Here is a 19,171-nt window from a genome sequence, read left to right as displayed (position 1 = left end):
GAGGGAGCTGGGGGAGGCTGGGAAGAGCTGCGCCATCAAGATGCAGGTGTAACCCCTGCAGGGGAGCGAGGAAGGGAGGAAGGTTGAGTGGAAGAGTCTTCGTCTGTAGTGCAGTTCCAAGAAAATTCCAGAAGTTCATGGTGCTTTCTCAAGCCAAAGTTGCCCGTCAGGAGGAGTCCTGCATCTCTTTGCGTGAATATTCTGCCTCAATATCTCTGCTGCATCAGCCATTGGCTGGAGCAGCTCAGGGCAGGGGTGGCCTCAGCTGGGCAGCAGTGGTGGATTTCAGAGGGTGGCAGCTGGGGCTGTCAATCACTTCTGCTCCCGGGGGTCATAGACCTGAGAGGAGCATTTTCATAACCACCATGGGGGACAGTCCCACGACTGGGATTCCACTTTCTAAAGGCAGACCCAACTTTAAGCCTTTTGCATAGTATTAAAGATTCCTTTCCTAGTTGATAAAAATTCTGACAATTATGATCACAAAAAAAATGTTAATAAAAAAGATCTCTACGGTCACTCTAATTTTAGGACCATTTTTTCCTTCTCAGAGACTCCCTTGACGGCTGGGTTCTTGGTGCCTCTTAGCAAAATCGTTGCCTGCATCTTCTGCTGTTCTAGGTCTTCCATTTAATAATCTCTTCCATACTCCACCGCCAGAATGATTTTACTAAGGCTCAGTTCTGACTCGCCACATCTCTGCTCAGAAGTATTCCAGGGGTGAAAGAAATGCAAACTCAATATGGAATTTTCACAATCTAGTGCTAACACAGATTCCTCAAAATATTGCTAATTATTGGATTTGACTGTATTGGTTTCCTAGGGATGTGTAGCGTGTGGATGTGTGTGTGTGTGTCTATGTATATATACACACATATATATGAGTTATGTATATTTATTAGTTAAGATATATAATAATTAATTACGTATATGAATTATTTATATATGTATGTTTTATATTGTGATATTTTGATATTAAGAAACCTTTCTGGCTGGAGAAAGACTGCCCCTCCCTGGGCTAACCAGTTTTTACAGATAGCAAAGGACTCAGCCTGGAGCACGACTTTGATATGGAAACTACCCAGCGCAGAGCCCTGCCTCCTCGCTCTGGCCAGTACAACCCAGGAAGCAGTATTCCTCTGCCTGAACCACCTCAGGGCCGGGTTGGGTACCAGGCAACTGGAGATCATCCCTACAGCTCAGAGCCCCCCAAGAATTACTCGAATCGGCCAGTCCTACACTACTTCCTCTGCCCTGCCTTGTCTTTCCCTCAATAATCCCCAAAAAGGCTCTGACCTAAGCTCTAAGCTCTCACCCCTCCTGTCTTCGGCCTCTGGACCACCTTGGTGTCTTTCCGTGGCGTGCCCCGCCTCCTGGCTCTAGGATCTGGGAGTTTACAATGAACTTTGCTTCCTGAGTCTATCCTCTGCCTCCTCTTGTGGCCCCACCTGACTGCTTGTCTCATAAAAGAATAGAAAACAGGCTGTCATAACAAAGTGCCACAACTAGGTGGGTGAAAACAACAGACATTGATTTTCTCACAGTTCTGGAGACTAGAAGTCTAAAATCGAGCTGTCGGTGGGGCTGGCTCCTTCTGAGGGCTCTGAGGGAGACTCTGTTCCCTGCCTTTCTCTAGTCCCTGGTGGCCCCAGGTGTCCCTGGCTTACAGATGCCTCATTCCTATCTGTGTCTTCTCACGACCAGCTTCCTCTGTGCCGCTGGCTCCTTGTTACAAGGACGTGGTCACATTGGATTAGGGGCCTCCCCTTACTCCAGTAAAACCTCATCTTAATTCAGCTAATTACATCTGCAATAATATATTTCCAAGTTCACACTCTGAGGTACTGGGGTTCAGGACTTCAGTCTGGGGGGCATGGGCGGGAGGGATGACACAGTTCAACATAGCAAGATAAGAAAGACAATCATGTCGGCTTTAAGTAAAGCTAAATGTATTCCATTTAAAGTATTGCACCTTCTTCCAAGATTACATCTTTCTATCCTTTTAGTATGGAACAGCATTCTTCGTTTTAGTAAATGAGAGGGAGAGTAGATGATACAGGCTTTTTTGTTTTTTGTGTTTTTGGTTTTTTTTAAGGAAAAAAAGAAAAGCTGGCAACTCTTGGAAACATTTTTGAAATTCTACTTATTCAAAAATAATGAACTCCAAAGTCTTTTGCTTGTATGTCCTTATTAGGAAAACAAATTGAGTAGGTGCCTACAAAAATTATTTTATGAGTTTAATTTATACTTGAACAGTAACCATTCCCAAAATAGGAGTTTGAAAGAATTAACGATAAACCAAATAATATTATTTTATTTATTTCTTAATAGCTTTGGAGAAATCTTTCTAAAATTATTATAGATAAATGTTTAGTATTAATAAGGAGTTTGATCATTCTTTACTATTTTAGTGAATCCCTGTTTAACAGAGATACAGGACTTGGAAACCAGGTTCTAGGTTCAATTTATTTCAACATTTGATTATCATAGTTGTCAAGACTGAAAAATTACTTTGGGAAAGCCCACATCAGCAATATGAACTTGGGAAGATGTTTATGGTTACTGATAATAGATATACAAATTCATATTTTAAATAGCATTCTTGATAACATCAAATTTGGAGTTGGTCAAGTGAGTAGTTTTATTATTTTAAAACCCCATATATTTATCTTGATTTATCCAATGGATGCAACAGTGTAAATCCAATTAAATGTTACCAAACTTAAGCTTCTTTCCTACTTGGGGGTAAAATTAGAAAGTCACCACTAGGCAGAGACTACAGCAAATATGTTGTAGGAAAGGGCCAGTGGTAGAAGGTATATTTAGTGGCAAATATAGAATCAAAACAGGCTATACACATAGTTTCAAATTCTCTCTCCATCATAAACTTTTTAATTACTGAAGAAAAAATGTTAAGTTTATAGTGGACCTGGCAGGTGCCATCTTAGCCAGGTGATCAAAGTTACCATTGACAGTAATTAGGACAGCAGCATCATGGGCCAGCTGCTACGATGCACTGGGGGAGGGCTCATCACTTCTGCCAAGTTCTTGCCAAAAAACATATGATCTCAGTCAAACTTTGAGAAAACATCAGACAAACTCAAGCGGAGGGGCATTCTACAAAGTAAGTGACCACTAAGTCTTCAAAGAAGAACAACAAAGCCTGGGGAACATTACAGATTGGAGGAGACTCAGGAAACATAACTAAATTAACGTGGCATCCTAAGTTGGATCCAGAACCAGAAAAATATATACATTAGTGGGGAAACTGGCAAAATTTGAATTAGACCCATAGATTAGACGATGGTATTATATCAGTGTTAATTTCCTGGTTTAGATCCCTGCAATATGATTATGTAAGACGTTAACCTTGGGGGAAGCTGGGGGAAGGCTGTAGGAGGACTCTCTGTACTACTTTTGCAACTTTTCTGTAAGTCTAATTTTTTTTTCAAAATTAAAAAGAAATAAATACATTAAAAGAATTTGAACCATTACCTTCCGATGCCTGGTGGATCTTTTTGTTAGAGACCCTGCTCTGTAGAGCCCTCAAACATCTGCTCCAAACTGTTGCTTCCCTGTCCCTACGCTTTTGCGTAAGCGATTCTCACCATCAGAAATTCACTCCAGGTTATCTGAGGGCCTCCTGTGTGCAAAGGTAACTGATGTCTGCAATTGTTGAACTGAATGCTATCGTTACCAATCTACCTCTCATTATAGGTGGCTGAACATCCTTCTAAAATGCTCTCTCAGATGTATCATGAGCCCTAACTGATCTTGCCAAACACCCATAGATGAAGAACAGATCCTAGATTCTTACATTTCTTTTACAGTTGAAGAAATAAATTCCAAGAAGTCAAATAACTTGCATGCTTTCGAGTGAATGGACTCAGGCATGCCTACTGCAGAATAAAGGAACATTGGCTCTTGCTCTTCTCTTCAGCCACTTCCCTAAATTTAGGAGATAACAGAGCATTTTTCTTTGATGAATTCATCATGGTGCCCAAGCCTTCTCGGCACCAGTGCTGAGGTCTGTGGAGAAGATGTGGCTGACTCTGTTCTTACCCAAGGACGCTCTCTACAAGGAGGTTGTTGTGATGGTTAATTTTATGTTTCAGCTTGCCGAGGCTTTAAGTTCTCAGTGTTTTTGTGTGTTTTTGGATGAGATTAAAATTTAAATTTGTGGACTTTGGGTAAAGCAGATTGCCCTCCGTCATGTGAGTGGGCCCCCTCCAATCAGCTGAAGGCCTCAATAGAACAAAAGATTGACCTCCCCCAGGGAAGAGAGAATTCTCCAGCAGACTGCTGCCTTTGGACCACATCTGCAACATCATCTCTTCCTGCCTGAGCATGATCTATTTCTACATCTACATCTGTATCTCCCGCTGGTTCTCTGGAGGACCCTGATACTGTCCCTCTGAGTGTTCTAGACATAAGCAGGCTCTCTCACCATTTGCCTTTTGTTCACCACAGTCACTTGGGGGAGAGGCCAAAGGGCAGTGTAGGTGGGGTATTTGCAAGTCGAATTATAATTACCTCACAATTCTAGTACACATTCTACTGGTTAACTTTGAAGCTTCTACTTGAAAATGCAAAATAGATTTCAACATGCAGGGAAATGGCTGGAATATTGACTGAAGTGCTTTAAATACAAACCCCTCCTGGTCCACTAGACATGTAGAGGTGTACACCCACTTGTTGCTAGCAGTGTTTCACAGAAATACACTCATGCCTTTGCTTTGCTTAAAAGGAAAATGTGAGTTGTCCCTCACTTTCCCACTTCCGGGTTGGGTATAGGGTTTCCTCCTCTCTCCCAGTCACCGAGTAACTTTAATTTTGCCTTTGGTGTATTTATTACAGCAGTGTTGTTTCCTAAGACAATTTAAAAATTCCGACATCCCTTTTAGCCTCCATGTCAATGGATTGTTGTCTTAGAATTTCCCATAGCATCAAGCTTCAGCAGTCAACATTGATCAGTGACCCAGATCTTAGCTCACATTCCCTTGAGAGGAATGTGTTCTTCAGAGCCTAAAATCTTGGAGACATTTCTCTTTTGCCATTAAGGTCTTCAAATCAGCTTCTTTGTTTCAGCTTCTGCTACATTACAATCTAAGAAATAATCCCAATTATTTTGCTCTAGGAGAATTCTGATGCATCAGTTTCAGTAGTTTTAAAAATAAGCTTGTCTTCTACTGGAATGTAATTTGATTGCACGTTTTTCTTGCCAACGTGGTGCTTCTGAGTGGATTGGAGCCATACATTTTTGCTCTCTATAGGATTCTGCTTAAGGTAATGGTGAAGTTGCATAACTACCCAGGATCAAAGTTGTGGGGTTTGGAAAGGTGGTGGTGGTAGTGGCATGGGGCTCCTCCCTTTGGGAACTAGTGACTCAAGGGGGACGGGGGAGGAGATAATGGCTTTGTAGGTTGGTATGTAGTAAACAAAAAGTGATCCACCCGCCCCCATATCTGGAACATCATGGTCCATTTAGAATCACATGTTGAAAAGAAACAAACACAATCCAACAGATCCGTCGAGCCTATATAAGGAAAGACTGTCGATCAAGAATGGACATTAACCACAGGATGAAAGCTCCCATCTGACAGTGTTCACCATGTCCCGGCGCTGTGTCAGTCACTGCCTGTGTCACCTCTAGTCCTACAACAGTCTTAGGAAGTGGGCATGGTCACCCCATCAGCCCCTTTTAGAGACGAGGGATGTAAGATTCAATCAGGTTCAGTCACTTGCCCAAGATCACAGAGTTAGTGGGTGATTGAGCAGCAGGTAGAACTCACCTGCTCTCTTAAGCAGCATGCTAAGTGCTACCTGAAGTCAAGAGAGTCACTGAGGCAAACCCTGGTTGTGCTCTTTCAAGAACTGTCAGCAGGGACGGGGCCCCCAGATTCACTGACCTGGCGGATATCTCAACCATGAACACCAGTGCCTGACACCATGAAACATTTTCTATATTCTTCACTCACCTCCCTTTGACCTACATGCTGCTCACCAAGCATGTGGCTGGCAAAGACCTGAATTCCAGTTGTGTTTTGTTAGGGGAAGGATGCGCCCGGGCAAGCCTGCGTGGCAGGTGGGATTCTGACTGTAATCTGGTCTCTGCCTATCCTGGCGTCAGGTGCTGGTCTCTCCTGAGTGGTTGAAGCAGTCAGCCTCTCTCACTGCATCACCTTGGGAGCACTGGCAAAGCACCAAGAGCCCGGATTTGCTGGGCTGCGAGCCAGGCTCTTGGAGAAGTCACCAGAGTCCCTGCCTGCAAAGTCCCTGCCACCTTCTGAGGTTTGCAGGGCCACCCAGTCCTGTGGACACAACTTTCTTCAGTTGCTACTGGAAACAATATCAGAAAGTTATCTGTGAAAAATCCTTTTAAGACCTACCTTTTTAAAATTAGGCAACATGTCTGGCTCTTTCTTTAATCAGAAACAGTCTGTTCCCCTTCTGGACATTAGCCCCTCTGTAAGCAGATTATGTCCTAATTGGAGGTGATTTTTCATGGGAAAGGTTGTGAACAGGGCAGCTTGTGGTGTGACTGCCCCAGCTCTGTCTGCCTCCCTCCAGTGGCAGCTTCAGGAATGGCAGCAGCACAAATGTAAATTGTAATTCATAACACAAGGCTTGTTTAAAATCTTTGTCTCCCCATCACTTAGAATAAAACACAGCTATTTACCAGGCTCTACAAGACCAAAGCTCTGTCTGGACCGCGTTGAGCACCCTCAATGACCACTTCCATCTCTGTCTTCCTCTCAACACTTCCGCCTCCATCCTGACTTCAAATATTCCAAACTAGTACCACCCTTAGAATCTTTGTACTAGTTGCTTTTTTCTCTCTGGGGTTCTTTCACCCAGACTCTTTAAGCTTAGCTTCTGCTCATCACTCAGGTCTCAGCTTAGACACAACCTCTTCAGTCAGAGGGGTCTTCCCTAACCAGTGACCCAGTGTGCAGACATCCTCTTTCTTCATCACGTGGCCATATTTATTAAGCTCTCCAGGGTACTTACTCATCTCTGCTTGAGATTTTCTTTTTCATCTTTGTGTTTACTTCTTTTGCAACTTAAATGGAAGCTTCATACAAGAACAGTGTTTTTTTCAGTTCTGTATTCCCAGCACTTATAGGAGTGCCTGGCACAGAGTAGAGAGGGGCTCTGTATGCATTTATTAATCCTGCCACTCTCCCATCCAACATCCACAGCAGAAGGTTAATCAACTGTAGTATTCTTTCCACTGCATATTGCAGCATCGAGACGACAATTTACTAGAGAGCCTGAGATCACTCCACTTGCAAAAGTAAATCCAGATAAAGAGCTACATGTAAAGAACTATACAGATGATATTAAAAGTGAATGTTCTTATAACCTTGCAATGGAAAAAAAAAATCCAGTGAAAAAGCTATTCCAAAATCAAGCACAAGACTCAGAAAACAATAGAGAAAGGACTGACAAATCTGGCAATAAAAATGTTACATATTTGTATGACAGTAAACCAAGTTGAAACAGTTGATGAAGAATTAATAACCTTATTTTAAAAAAATCCACAAATCAATAAGACAAAGAAAACAATGATATAGAAAATAGATATTAGTCACAAATAATTCACGTGGTACAGATGGCCAATGACAATGAAGAAAGGCACTGAACATTACTTATACTCAAGAAAATGAAAATCACCATAGAATATTTTTTTCCTGTTAAATTAATGAAACAAAAAAGATCCAAAGCTGGATGTGGAGAAATGGCCACTGTTTTCATGGGAAGAGTATAAATGTGCACTGTCCTTTGAAAGGTATTTGTCAGTACCTACGAAAATGTACACTGCATTTATACAATCATTTCATACTAACGTGCTTATGATAATTGGCATTACATTGAATACAATTGAGATTAAATACTTTTCATGTTAATTGCTCACCTATATTTTTCTATTCTGAACTTGCCAGCTTATGGCCATTGCCTGCTTCTCTACCATTAGATTGTTTGAATAACACTTACAGATGCAGAGAAACACAGAAAGGGCACAAAAATTTACTTCTTCACACAAAGACTATTGAACTCCTTTATCTTTTCACTCTCAGTAGTGGAGCCAGCTGTACTGAAACAATAATATAATTACAATTGTTTCTCAGCAGTGACCCTATCCCAGGAACTTGCATCCCTCATAACTTGCTAAGAGGACAGAATGATTGCTTCCACATTTGAAAGAATGTAATTCATCATGCGTTTTTTAATTCAGTTAGAAAACACGTATCGACTACCTACATTTGCCAGGTACTGCTGTAGCCATCCAGCCTCTACCCTTTTGCTCTTACTTATAAAATATGTATAACTCCTTCAGGAGCAATGGGAGAGGGATCGAGGCCAGCCAGCAAGGTCCACAGGAAAGGTGCCCAAGTTTGCACACAGTCACAGCTGAGCTAGGAGGAAAATTCTGTTATTAAAATTTTAAAAGCAGAATCTCAGACTTAAAAATTCTCCATGAATTAAATTAGAAAAATAAAAGTTAACAAATGCTATGTGCGTAACGTTCCCACTTTTGTTAAAATTATATATACACACTTTTCTACATACTTATGAATATTTATATATGCATATTTATATGAATGAATTTGCACAGGAAAAGATCTGGAAGGATATACCCAAAATTAATTTTCTTAAATGGTGGCATTTCAGGTTGCTTTCATTTCTTTTTTTTAAATTGAAGTATAGTCGATTTACAATATTATATTAGTTTCAGGTGTACAGCATGGTGATTCACTATTTTTGCAGATCATACTCTTTTGCAGGTTATTACGAGATAATGGTTACAATTCCTGGTGCTACACTGTACATCCTTCTTGTTTATCTATTTCATACACGGTATTCATGTATTTCATACATGACATAGATGGTATATGTTAATACCGTACCCCATTCATTTACTTTTTCTTCTTTTTGTTTTCCAAGTTTTCTGCTATTAATATAAAATGCCCCAATAATCTCAGAAATGAAAAGAAATCCCATACGTAATTGTTGAAAGTGGGCTCTATCACCAGGCATTCAGTTTTCTTTCAGTTCTTTCTCTATCACTTCCTAGATTTATGAATTATGAAGTTTTTTTAAAAAGTCACTTAGCTACTTTACTAAGCCTTAGCTTCTTCACATGAAAATAGTGATGGTAAATAATAATTACCCCAAAGGTTCTTGGTTAGAATTCAACAATATCAAATAAGTAAAGCCCTTAACACAGAGCTTCATGCTTAGTAAATACTCTCAGTGTTAGTCCATTTATTTCTTTTCTTCTCTCCTTATATGGAAAATGTTACAGTCAATTAAACATTAGAGTCTCTAAAAGCCATAGCGGTCCACCCAGGAGTTCCCAGGATGTTCCCAGTTTCAAATACTTCATCTGGACTGCGGGTAATAATTTTGATTTGAGATTCATGATTTTCATTAGGCTCTTGTTCCTTTGGTCATCTTACCACAACACCTAACAGTTTTGAGCACTTACTTTGTGCTCTCCAATCTTCCTTTTTTTTTTTTTTTCTCCCTTAATAGAGGCACTGAGAATTGAACCCAGGACTTCGTGTATGCCAAGCACACGCTCTACCACTGAGCTATACCCCGACCCGTATCCAATCTTCTGAAATGAGAAAGCATAGCTATGAGAGTCTGACATGTAGCTGTCTGAAGCTTTAAGCTTCATTCATAGCCAAAGCCTCTTACACAGTTAACTGGGATGTTTCTGCCTTCCTTAATGGATAGGCAAACTCTGCTAACTAGAATGTTTAAATATACCAAAATAAGGAAAAGTCCCAAATACATTTTATAAAGTGAATATGACATTGATCCTGAAAGTTGGTGAAAATTGCACCAAAGAAAAAAAAGAGAGAAAACTACAAACTATTCACACTAAATATATTCAATAAAATATTAGCGGACAGCCTACTAAAAAATATTCATTAAAAGCATATGTTCATTTTTTAAAGAATGTAGAAGTGGTTTGATATTAAGGGTTGTATTTATATGTCACCAAATTAACACACTTAAAGGGAAAAGATCATGATTATTTCCAGAGATGCAGAAAGACCATTGCCAAAATCCATTTATGAGTTTTACATGCTTCTGTAAGAAAGAAGGAAAGAAAGAAAGAAAGAAAGAAAGAAAGAAAGAAAGAAAGAAAGAAAGGAAGGAAGGAAGGAAGAGAGGAAGAAAGGAAGAAAGAGAGGAAGAAAGGAAGAAAGAGAGGAAGAAAGGAAGGAAGGAAGGAAGAAAGAATTGTTTAATATTTCCTTGTCATTTATAAAAATGACATATATAACCTTAATAACAAAGCCAGAGAATTTTCACTAAAATTAATTGTAGGAAGAGTGATGTCCATCATTTTCAAAGATGCTCATGAAACCCATGGCTCTGTAACATACACAATGACCGGCACTTCCAACGTAATGTTAAATAGCCATAGACTTCACTCTGTTTATCCCTGATTTTAGCGAACAAGTCTCTGACTTTGTTGCTAAAGTTGTATATGCAATTTTTATATTGATTGCATAATAAAATGTTCATCAATTATCCCAATGTTACTTAACAAAAAGCTGGTCTTCACTGATTTGAGAAGACATCTCATGATGCCATATGAAAAGGATTAAAATGTATATATTTCTTACAACACAGCAGGATAGATTGCAAATGAATAAGAGATTTATTTGTGAAAAAATTAAAACACAAGCACTAGATAAAAGCGTGAGTGATTCCACTAGAATTTAGCCTTAGAAGAAAATCCTCACAAAGTCCAAAAGAACAATAAAGAAAAATTAAACTATTAAAAGGAAAAAAAAACTTTTGCATGAAGAAAAGATACTAAATCAAAGAGGAAAAAGTCAAACTGGGAAAACTTAGCTCCTTATATAACAATAAATAAATATTTGTAAATATTGCTAACATCTACAGAGTTTCAATATTATTAAAAGCTTACAATTTTATAGAAAATGAACTAGGGAATAGATAAATGATTCACTGAAAAATAAATTTAAATGACTTAATTAATAAATGCTTGCTCGATTTCACTCATAATAAAAGAAATCTGCTTCAGATAAATTGAGATGTCATTTCTTAAATATTAGGCAGCAAATCCAAACTTTCTTCTTAGTTTGGTAAAAATCCTATAGCCAAAGCTTTTTAGGCAAATAGGCACTTTCATATGTTGCTTATGAAAAGACAAAGTGGTTCAACTCTTACAGAAGGAAATTTGGCAATATCTTACAAAATTATATGGGTATTTAAACTTTGACTTAACAATCACACCCCTAGGAATGTATACCAAAAACACTAGATACAAAATAAAGGAAGGAAAGTCAAGACCTTATAATTTCAAGGTTATTTATTGCAGAATTAATTACAGCAAAATGGCCCAATTACAGGAAAAATGATCCAAATGTCCATCAATAGGGAATTGGTCAAATAAATTCTGATATATTCATACAATGCAGTACCGTGCAACTTTATAGATTAATAAAGAATAACTCTATCTATATACCATTATAGAGTGAGACCCAAGATATATTACATGAAAAAAAAAAGCAAGCAAAGTGTGAATAGTGTGCTATTTTTAAGTACAGGGAGTATGGAAAGATGTATATAGCTCTTTTTATTAATAAAAAGTAAATGATGGAAGGAGAAACCATAAAACATTTTTAAAAGGGTACCTATGAGGGGTTGGCTTTGTGAACTTGACTTTCAAAGCATGCAAATAATTTATACAATTTAAAACAAAATTTAACTTCTAAAAATTTATAATTAACAACAGAAAGTAAAATGAAACAGATGAACTTCACTGTGTATTTAGTCTGCATCAAATCCACAAGAGAAAAAGAATTCCAAGTGATTGTAAGACACAGTAATTTGACTTTCTATCCCTAGTGGAATAAACTTTAAGGGAAAAAAAAATAACAGCCCGCCACCCCAAATATGTGTAAACTTTTAAAAGTAATAATATTGACTATGGCAATGGTATTTTTCATGCTGTTGTATTTGCTTTGAGAAGTAACGCAGTTGAGTAATTATGTGAATTATAAATTTTATCATAAATGTGATGAAAGGACTATGAAACAAATGACCCATTTTCTTCAAAATAAACAAATAATAGGAAAGAGAAAAAGAGAAAAACAATCTATAGGTTAAAATAAACTTAAAACACTCATTAAATTATCACAATATATGGACCTTATTAAATTCTGATTCAGACAAACAAAATGTTTTTTAAAAGATGACATTTATGAGACAATTGGAAATTCTAATGGTGGATACTTAATATTGATAATTTATTGTTATTGTGTTTCTGTATAGCAATGAAATGGGGTTATGTTTTTAAAAGAGTTTTTATCTGTTTTTGAGATTTAGAATGGTTTATTATAGAGCAATAGAAACTGAAACATTAACAAAACTTAGGAAGAACTTTAAAATCAATACAAATATTAATAACAATATATAAATAAGAGACATAAACTAACTATGAATGTAAAGGATACCTACCAGTGGATAAACATATGAAAATATGCCTAAATTTTTGACTAATTAGAGATTAAAAATGAAAACAATGTATGATTTCTTATCCATAATATCTACAATATTTAATACATTTCAAATTCTAAGTGCTTATAAGTTTTTACCTGTTTAACATATATATTGCTATATTTATGGAGAAAATGCTATGACAATGGGGATTAACTCACAATAGTAAGAGAGAAGGAACTGGGTGAAAGTATAAATGAAATAAATTGGCCATTAGTTGATAATCATTGAAACTGAGTAATGAGTACCTGTGAATCTGTTATTTTATCTATTCAATTTTTGTGTATATTTAACATTTTCCAAAAAAGAAAAAATTCAACAATACTTTATAGAAATAAATGAAATAATTGCTAAAATGTGCTAGATTTATAGCATAAGTTTATAAGATGAAACTAAAAGCCTAAAAAAGAACTAAGTTTTGTGAATCCATAACTTTAATAAATTGGATTTCAAAATGTAGAAGAGATAAGCAAGATTATACAGTATAGCACAGAGAAATATATACAAAATCTTGTGTGAATACAATTATTTAAGGCAAAATACAACTCCTGAGTAGTGTTTTATATGCACAAAAGCCAATCTCACAGACAAGACAATACACAGATAAGCTATGCCCTGGAAGGAGACAGCTTGGACTTAAAATCCTTCTCACCACAAGCCTGAATTGTAAAACACAAAGTATTTAGAACAGTGCCTGGCACAGAGATAACACTCAGAAAACTTCAGGAATCATGGCTATCATCAGCCTGGGAAGCGGAAAGAGAATGGATCTAGTTCAAACCTGGACTTTTACATCTATGAACTGGGGACAAGTTATTTGGTTCCATTTAGCAAATATATGTATATTTAGCAAATATATGTATATATTTGCCAAATTATATATGCATATAAATTTTCAAATTTATATATATATACAAATATAAACGATTTATTTAGCAAATATATGTATATATTTGCTAAATTATATACGTATATAAATTTGCAAATTTATATATATATACAAATACAAATGAAAGCACCTTCTCTATGCCAGCCCTGAAAAACTGGGTCACTGCTCTTGGGGAGGTAACAATCTAGAATCTAAAGGAACACTGTTTCTTCAATTCTAAAGTTGCTATTCCAATCATCACAGATCATAATACATTCACTGAGTTAGTTTGCAAATGAAGTGAAGTAGGTTCCAATGATCCAAACAGAGAAGTCCCCAAAGTGGGAAGAAATTTTGTTTGCAGCACCCAGTTAGATGAAAACAGCTTTAAAGAGCACTGGAGCTCTCTGCTCTCTTCCTAGCCCACCGTGCTGACGGCTCACGTGGACCTGCCCTCTGAACGGACCTGCGTCAACAAACTTGTGCTGCTTCCTAATAATCCGGAAGAGGCTGTATTAATTCATAAAATGCAACTTGGATTTGTAAATCAGGCCCTCGCATCACATTTTGTTAATGTGCCCGGATTCCCAGGAACCAAGTACCCATTCACTTTTCATTGATGAATTTCATTTAATAAGTAGTTCCGAGCGCCTACTACGTGCAAGGCACTGAGCCAAGACTTGTGACAATCACAAAACACAGACACAAAGGAGCTTATATTGTAGCAAGAGCAGACAGACACTGAACAAGATGCTTAATAAACGAATGAATTATATTAGATGGTGAAAGGTGCCCTGGGAAAAAATTAAAGAGCAGCGAAATATAAACAAGGTGTTTAGTAATATTTGCTGATTGATTTTTTGATTTTTACTGGCCTCTGTAAATAGTTGTCTACACCTCCTGAGGCTTCCCAAATGATTGTTTCTGCTCACAACCACTCAGTTTATCAATAAGCAAAGAAGCATGGACCCCAATGTATGCTAGGAGTTCTAGAAAAAAGAGATTGGGGTGTTGATGCGGTTTTGGAGCAAAAGAAACCAAACTCCTATTATGGTAAGAGCTTCACTTTGAGTCCCTTCTCTAGAGCCATGAGTGATTAAGCGTCGGTAAGAGTTTATGTTGTAGGGAAAACCACCCAGAGTTGGAATTCATAATACTAACACGTGTTGTCCTTGGTCTTTTGGCAAAGCGACACCCCTGTTGCTTCAGTGGAGTCCAACAGAATCCTGTAGGCCCATATTGCACTTGGTACGTGTTTTCTCACAGGGCACCCTAAACTCCTGGTGGGTTGCAGCTCAGGTTGTTTTTGTTATTTAATGAGTTGCTTTCATCCAGAGCACACATTCTCTGTTGCCTTCCAAACGTTCCAAACAAGCTCAACGTATGGCCAGATCTCTCCACTAAGGGGCACCAGGACTGTTGATGCCGGGGGCTCGGAGCGGTGGATTCCATGCCGCCCCTCTGCTGCTAGGTGCTGGCGGGTGTTCAGTGTGCTGTGCCTGAAGCAGCCTATTGACCAATGCCTAGCGACACCGTGAAGTCTGTCGGACTCTCTCCCAGCAGCCCTTGCTTTGGAGGAACGCTTTGCTCTCATAACAGGCGCATCTCTGTAACCCACTTAGGGGACTCCTCTCCCAACTCTTCTCAGGCTGCTGAGAAGTTTAGTGCTTGATCTTATGTTTAGCCTGTCCCCTCCCTCCCTGGCCATCTAAGTTGAATTTCCTCTGCTCAGTTGCTTGTGAAAGCGATCAGAATATGCTGTCCTAGAATATGCCACTTTGGCATTGGGATTATTTTGAGCTGAAGGTCAATTAGAAACAGGGAACACAGGAGGAGTTCTCTGGCCTTTCTGCCTAAAAGTAGGGCATAGAATTCCCTTCTGTGAAGAAAATTTACACTTGTAAAAGTTTCCTCTCTTGTCCTGAAAGAGGAAATAGACTCAGGAGACAACTCATCACCGGAGAGACTTGAGTCTACATAACGAACCTTACCAAACAACTCATTTAGCCTAGTTCTCTCCCCACAACTCACCATCTCTCCGGAAGATCCAAACTCCCCTTTCCTTTGTCTAGTCTCCTCTTCACTCTTTATCACTTTTTGTTAAAATGGTATATAGGTCCCTGGGTCCAACCATCTCTTTGGGGTTTTCACTTCTTTTCTTTGAAGCCTCAAAAAAAAAAAAAATCCACCACTGTTCTTTGTCAGTTTAATTCACAGACCTCAGATACTGAACCTAATATGGGAGAGGAAAGTTTGTTTGTTTGTTTTTTCCCTCTCCTATATTTGCAAACTCAGTTGCATTAGGGTCACCTGGGAATTTTGAAAAATTAGTGCCTAAGTCCCACTTTGATGGAAATGTGCATGGGTAGGGGCTGGAAAGCTGTATCTTGTAAAGGTCTTGCCCCTGGCCTCTGACGTCTATGTGCAGCTAAGAAGAGTGAAGCAGCATATGACTGCCTGTCTTTGCTCCAGCACTGTCAATCAGTTTCTTTCTTTGAGTCACCTTCACAGTTTTCCTGAGCTGGGGGGGCCTGCCATTTGTGTATCGGTTCCTCTGAGCTTGTGGCACGATTACTCCTGCGATCATTAATGAGCAAAAAGGGCCTGAAGGATAGGCAGCTGGGTCTGTGGGGTTGTCTGCTGCCACTACAACTTGATTAACATCGCTGGGCAGTCCGGGAAAAGGAAGACACTATTATCTGCATAGTCCACAGAACAATAGATCTCTGTTCTTTATATTGTGCTGGATCGAGAGCCTAAACTGTTGCCATGGTTACAAAGGCCCCTTAATGGGGCAAAGGGCAGAGTAAACATGGCATCGGAACATCTAAAATGCCAAATGTCAAGCTTTTGTCTGGGACCACATGCTGAGGAGTCAAAACAGGACTTATGGAGTCCACTTTAGGCTGGCAGGGCAACTTCTGGAACGTCTTTTCACACTAAGATACTAGGAAATACACACAAGGCTGAAAATCACTCTCGATTAAAGTCCTTCCCAGGCTTGCCAATGCTCAAAAGATAAAGTCCAAATTCCTTGATTTGGCATCTGAGGTCCTGCACAACCTGCTCCCGTGAATCCCTGTGTCTCCTCCTTTAAAGGTGCAGGTCCCAAGCTCGGCATGCCCCGCCCCACTCTCTCTCCTTTGGTGGGTAGACCCTGCTCTTGCCTCCAGAGCCAGCTCATTTCTCACGTCCTCGTGGAGCCTTGGTGCCCCATCAGAATTTATATCCCCACCCAAATCCTCCGTGGCCCTTATACTGTTTCATTGATTGGTTCACATGCCTTTGTCTCCTATGAGGCTGTAAGATCTTTAATGGCAGGACCATGACATATGGTATTTACCTTTGTGGTTCCCAGAACTGAAAACATGTAGACACTAAAAAACTAGATTAAATAAATAAAAAAATTTTAAAAAGCTTTTCAAAATAAATGACACCACCTATGAAGTGTTCTTGCTTTAAAAAATGTTGAGCATGAACCCTAGCCTTTTAGATTGAACTTCTTATTTAAAGAAAAGACAGAGCTAGAGAAGCAAGCAAAATGGTATCAATGATATTGTTGGTTCTTTGGGCAACTGACCTGGTTTCTTTAGTAAGTCAGTGACATGGGAAAGAAGGGAGAGGGTAGGACAAAAGAGACTTAAAAATATATTACAACCAAATGCAGTGTGTAAACCTATAACAAAGCTATTTTTGAGATGATTAGGGAAATCTGAGTGTGGAGAGCGTATTAGATAACATTATGTTATTACTGTTCATTAGGGATGAAAATAGTATTTTGGTTGTGTATGAAATGTCCTTAATTGAGGGTAGAATAATGTGATGTAAAAAGATTTTCTTTAAAATACTACAACAAAATAAACATACAAACAAGGCATAGTTGGGTTTTGTGGTATAAGAAGAAGTATGTATTTGGTCTTTGTCCCCCGTTCCTGGCACAGAGCTCCTAAAACCCTTGGAATTTCCTAAGTTGATGGGACTGTTTCTTGTTTTCATAAAGAGCCTCTCTTGACCACAACTGAGTTTACATTAATGAGGTGATTCATGGTGGTGCCCCTAGATGATTTCCGGATGGAGGCTAGTCACTCGAGGAATCAACCCTGTCATTAGAGTGTTAGAACTTTCAGCCCCATCCTCAATCTTTGGGGAGGGGAGAGGGATTAGAAATTGAGTTCAATTACCAATGGCCAGTGATTTAGTCAATCATGTTCATATGAGGAAATCCCATGTAAAAACCCAAAACATCAGGGTTCAGGGAAGTTTCCAGCTTGGTGAACACACTGATGTGCTGCGAGGATGGCACACCTGGGCAGGGGTGGAGCTCTGTGCCGTCTCTCTCCCACACACTTTATCCTATGTCTCTCTCCATTTACCTGTTACTGGGCTGTATTCATTATAATAAAATGGCAATTGTAAGTAAGGCACTTTCCTGAGTTCTATTTGGCATTTCAGTGGACTATCAAACCTAAACGGGGCAAGCATGGGAACCCCTGAATCTGCAGTCAGCTAGGCAGAAGTTCAAGTAAACTGGGGATCCATCTGAAGTGGAGGCCGTCCCATGGGACCGAGCCCCAGACTTGTGAGGTCTGTGCTAATTCCCAGTAATTAGTGTTAGAACTGAATTAAATTGTAGGACACCCAGTTGGTGTTGAAGACTTGGTTGTTGTTGAAAAACAACACAGGGTAATTATGGTAAAATGCTGATAATGGTTGTATTTATGGGATGGGTACATGGGAGTTCATTACACTTTTCTTTCTACTTTTTTGTGTTTCAAAACTTTTCTAACAAGAACATTAAAAAATTTTTTTAAAAACGCTCTTTCCAGATTCATTTACATGCTCAAAGAGAATATTCATAAAATACAGACATTCTAGTAAGATGTAGTGGTATCTCACAGTGATTTTAATTTGCATCTGTTTTATGATTAATGATGTTGAACATCTTTATATGTGCTTACTGGGCATTTGCATATATTCTTTTGTAAAGTGACACTCTAAAGCATTTTCCCAAAGGAAATGGAAGCAGCGGTTCATGAAAGGACTTGTGCAAGAAGATTCAAGGCAGCTTCATTCACAACAGTAAAAAATAAATAAAATAAAATAAAATAGATAAAATAAGATAAACAACTCAATGTCCACCAACAGGAAAACAGATAAAGAAATGGTGGCATGTTATGTAGTAGAATATTACTCAGCATTAAAAAAGAACAGGCCACTGTGATATGCAACAACATAAATGAATCTTAAAAACACTGTGTTGAATGAAAGAAGCCCTACACAAAAGAATGTATATTGTATGATTCTGTTAAATATTTCAACATCAGGCAAAATTAACCTGTAGGTACAGAGTGAAAACAATGGTTGTCAGGGGAAGATGAAGGGAAGAGGGTAGGAGGGAAATTTCTAGGGTGACAGAATCGTTAATTATTAACTTGAGTGGGCTATTGGTTACACAGGTGTGTATACATCTGTCAAAACTCATCAAATTCTACACTTAGATCTACACATTTTACCGTATATAACTATACTTCAATGTAAAGAAAGAGAGGGAAAAAATTACCTACCACTAAGGAATGTGTTGCTAGTAGCGGAATTTCAGACATTAGCAAGAGAAGTATTTCAAGGTGGAAGGACACACTTTCAGGGTCTTTCTGCCAGGAGTGCACCTGTGGTGGAGGACTCTGTGATCCCCAGGGGAAATCTGAGTTCCCCTTTGCTTAGGCATCGGTGCAGAGCAGCTGGCCACCCCTG

General features: G+C 38.7%; 1 protein-coding gene across 10 annotated transcripts in view; it reads right to left on the bottom strand.

The window, feature by feature from the left end:
- LDB2 (LIM domain binding 2) overlaps window positions 1-19,163 on the bottom strand; it is a 377,068-nt gene extending 357,905 nt beyond the window's left edge. For 5 of the 10 annotated variants that reach the window (XM_072945901.1, XM_072945921.1, XM_072945916.1 and 2 more), the window contains exons 1-3: window positions 18,985-19,163; window positions 15,452-15,587; window positions 8,266-8,420 (exon numbers count right to left, since the gene is read on the bottom strand). The gene's annotated coding sequence lies outside the window, so the exon portion shown is untranslated. The remainder of the gene's footprint in view (window positions 1-8,265; window positions 8,421-15,451; window positions 15,588-18,984) is intronic. The other 5 variants (XM_072945929.1, XM_072945906.1, XM_072945931.1 and 2 more) reach the window with 3 other exon arrangements.
- Between the last annotated feature and the right edge of the window lie 8 nt (window positions 19,164-19,171).

The sequence above is a fragment of the Vicugna pacos genome, chromosome 2 (assembly GCF_048564905.1).
Source record: "Vicugna pacos chromosome 2, VicPac4, whole genome shotgun sequence".
Lineage (NCBI taxonomy): Eukaryota > Metazoa > Chordata > Mammalia > Artiodactyla > Camelidae > Vicugna > Vicugna pacos.
The sequence above is the reverse complement of the archived record's forward strand: the minus strand, read 5'-3'. Positions and strand labels throughout refer to the sequence as shown.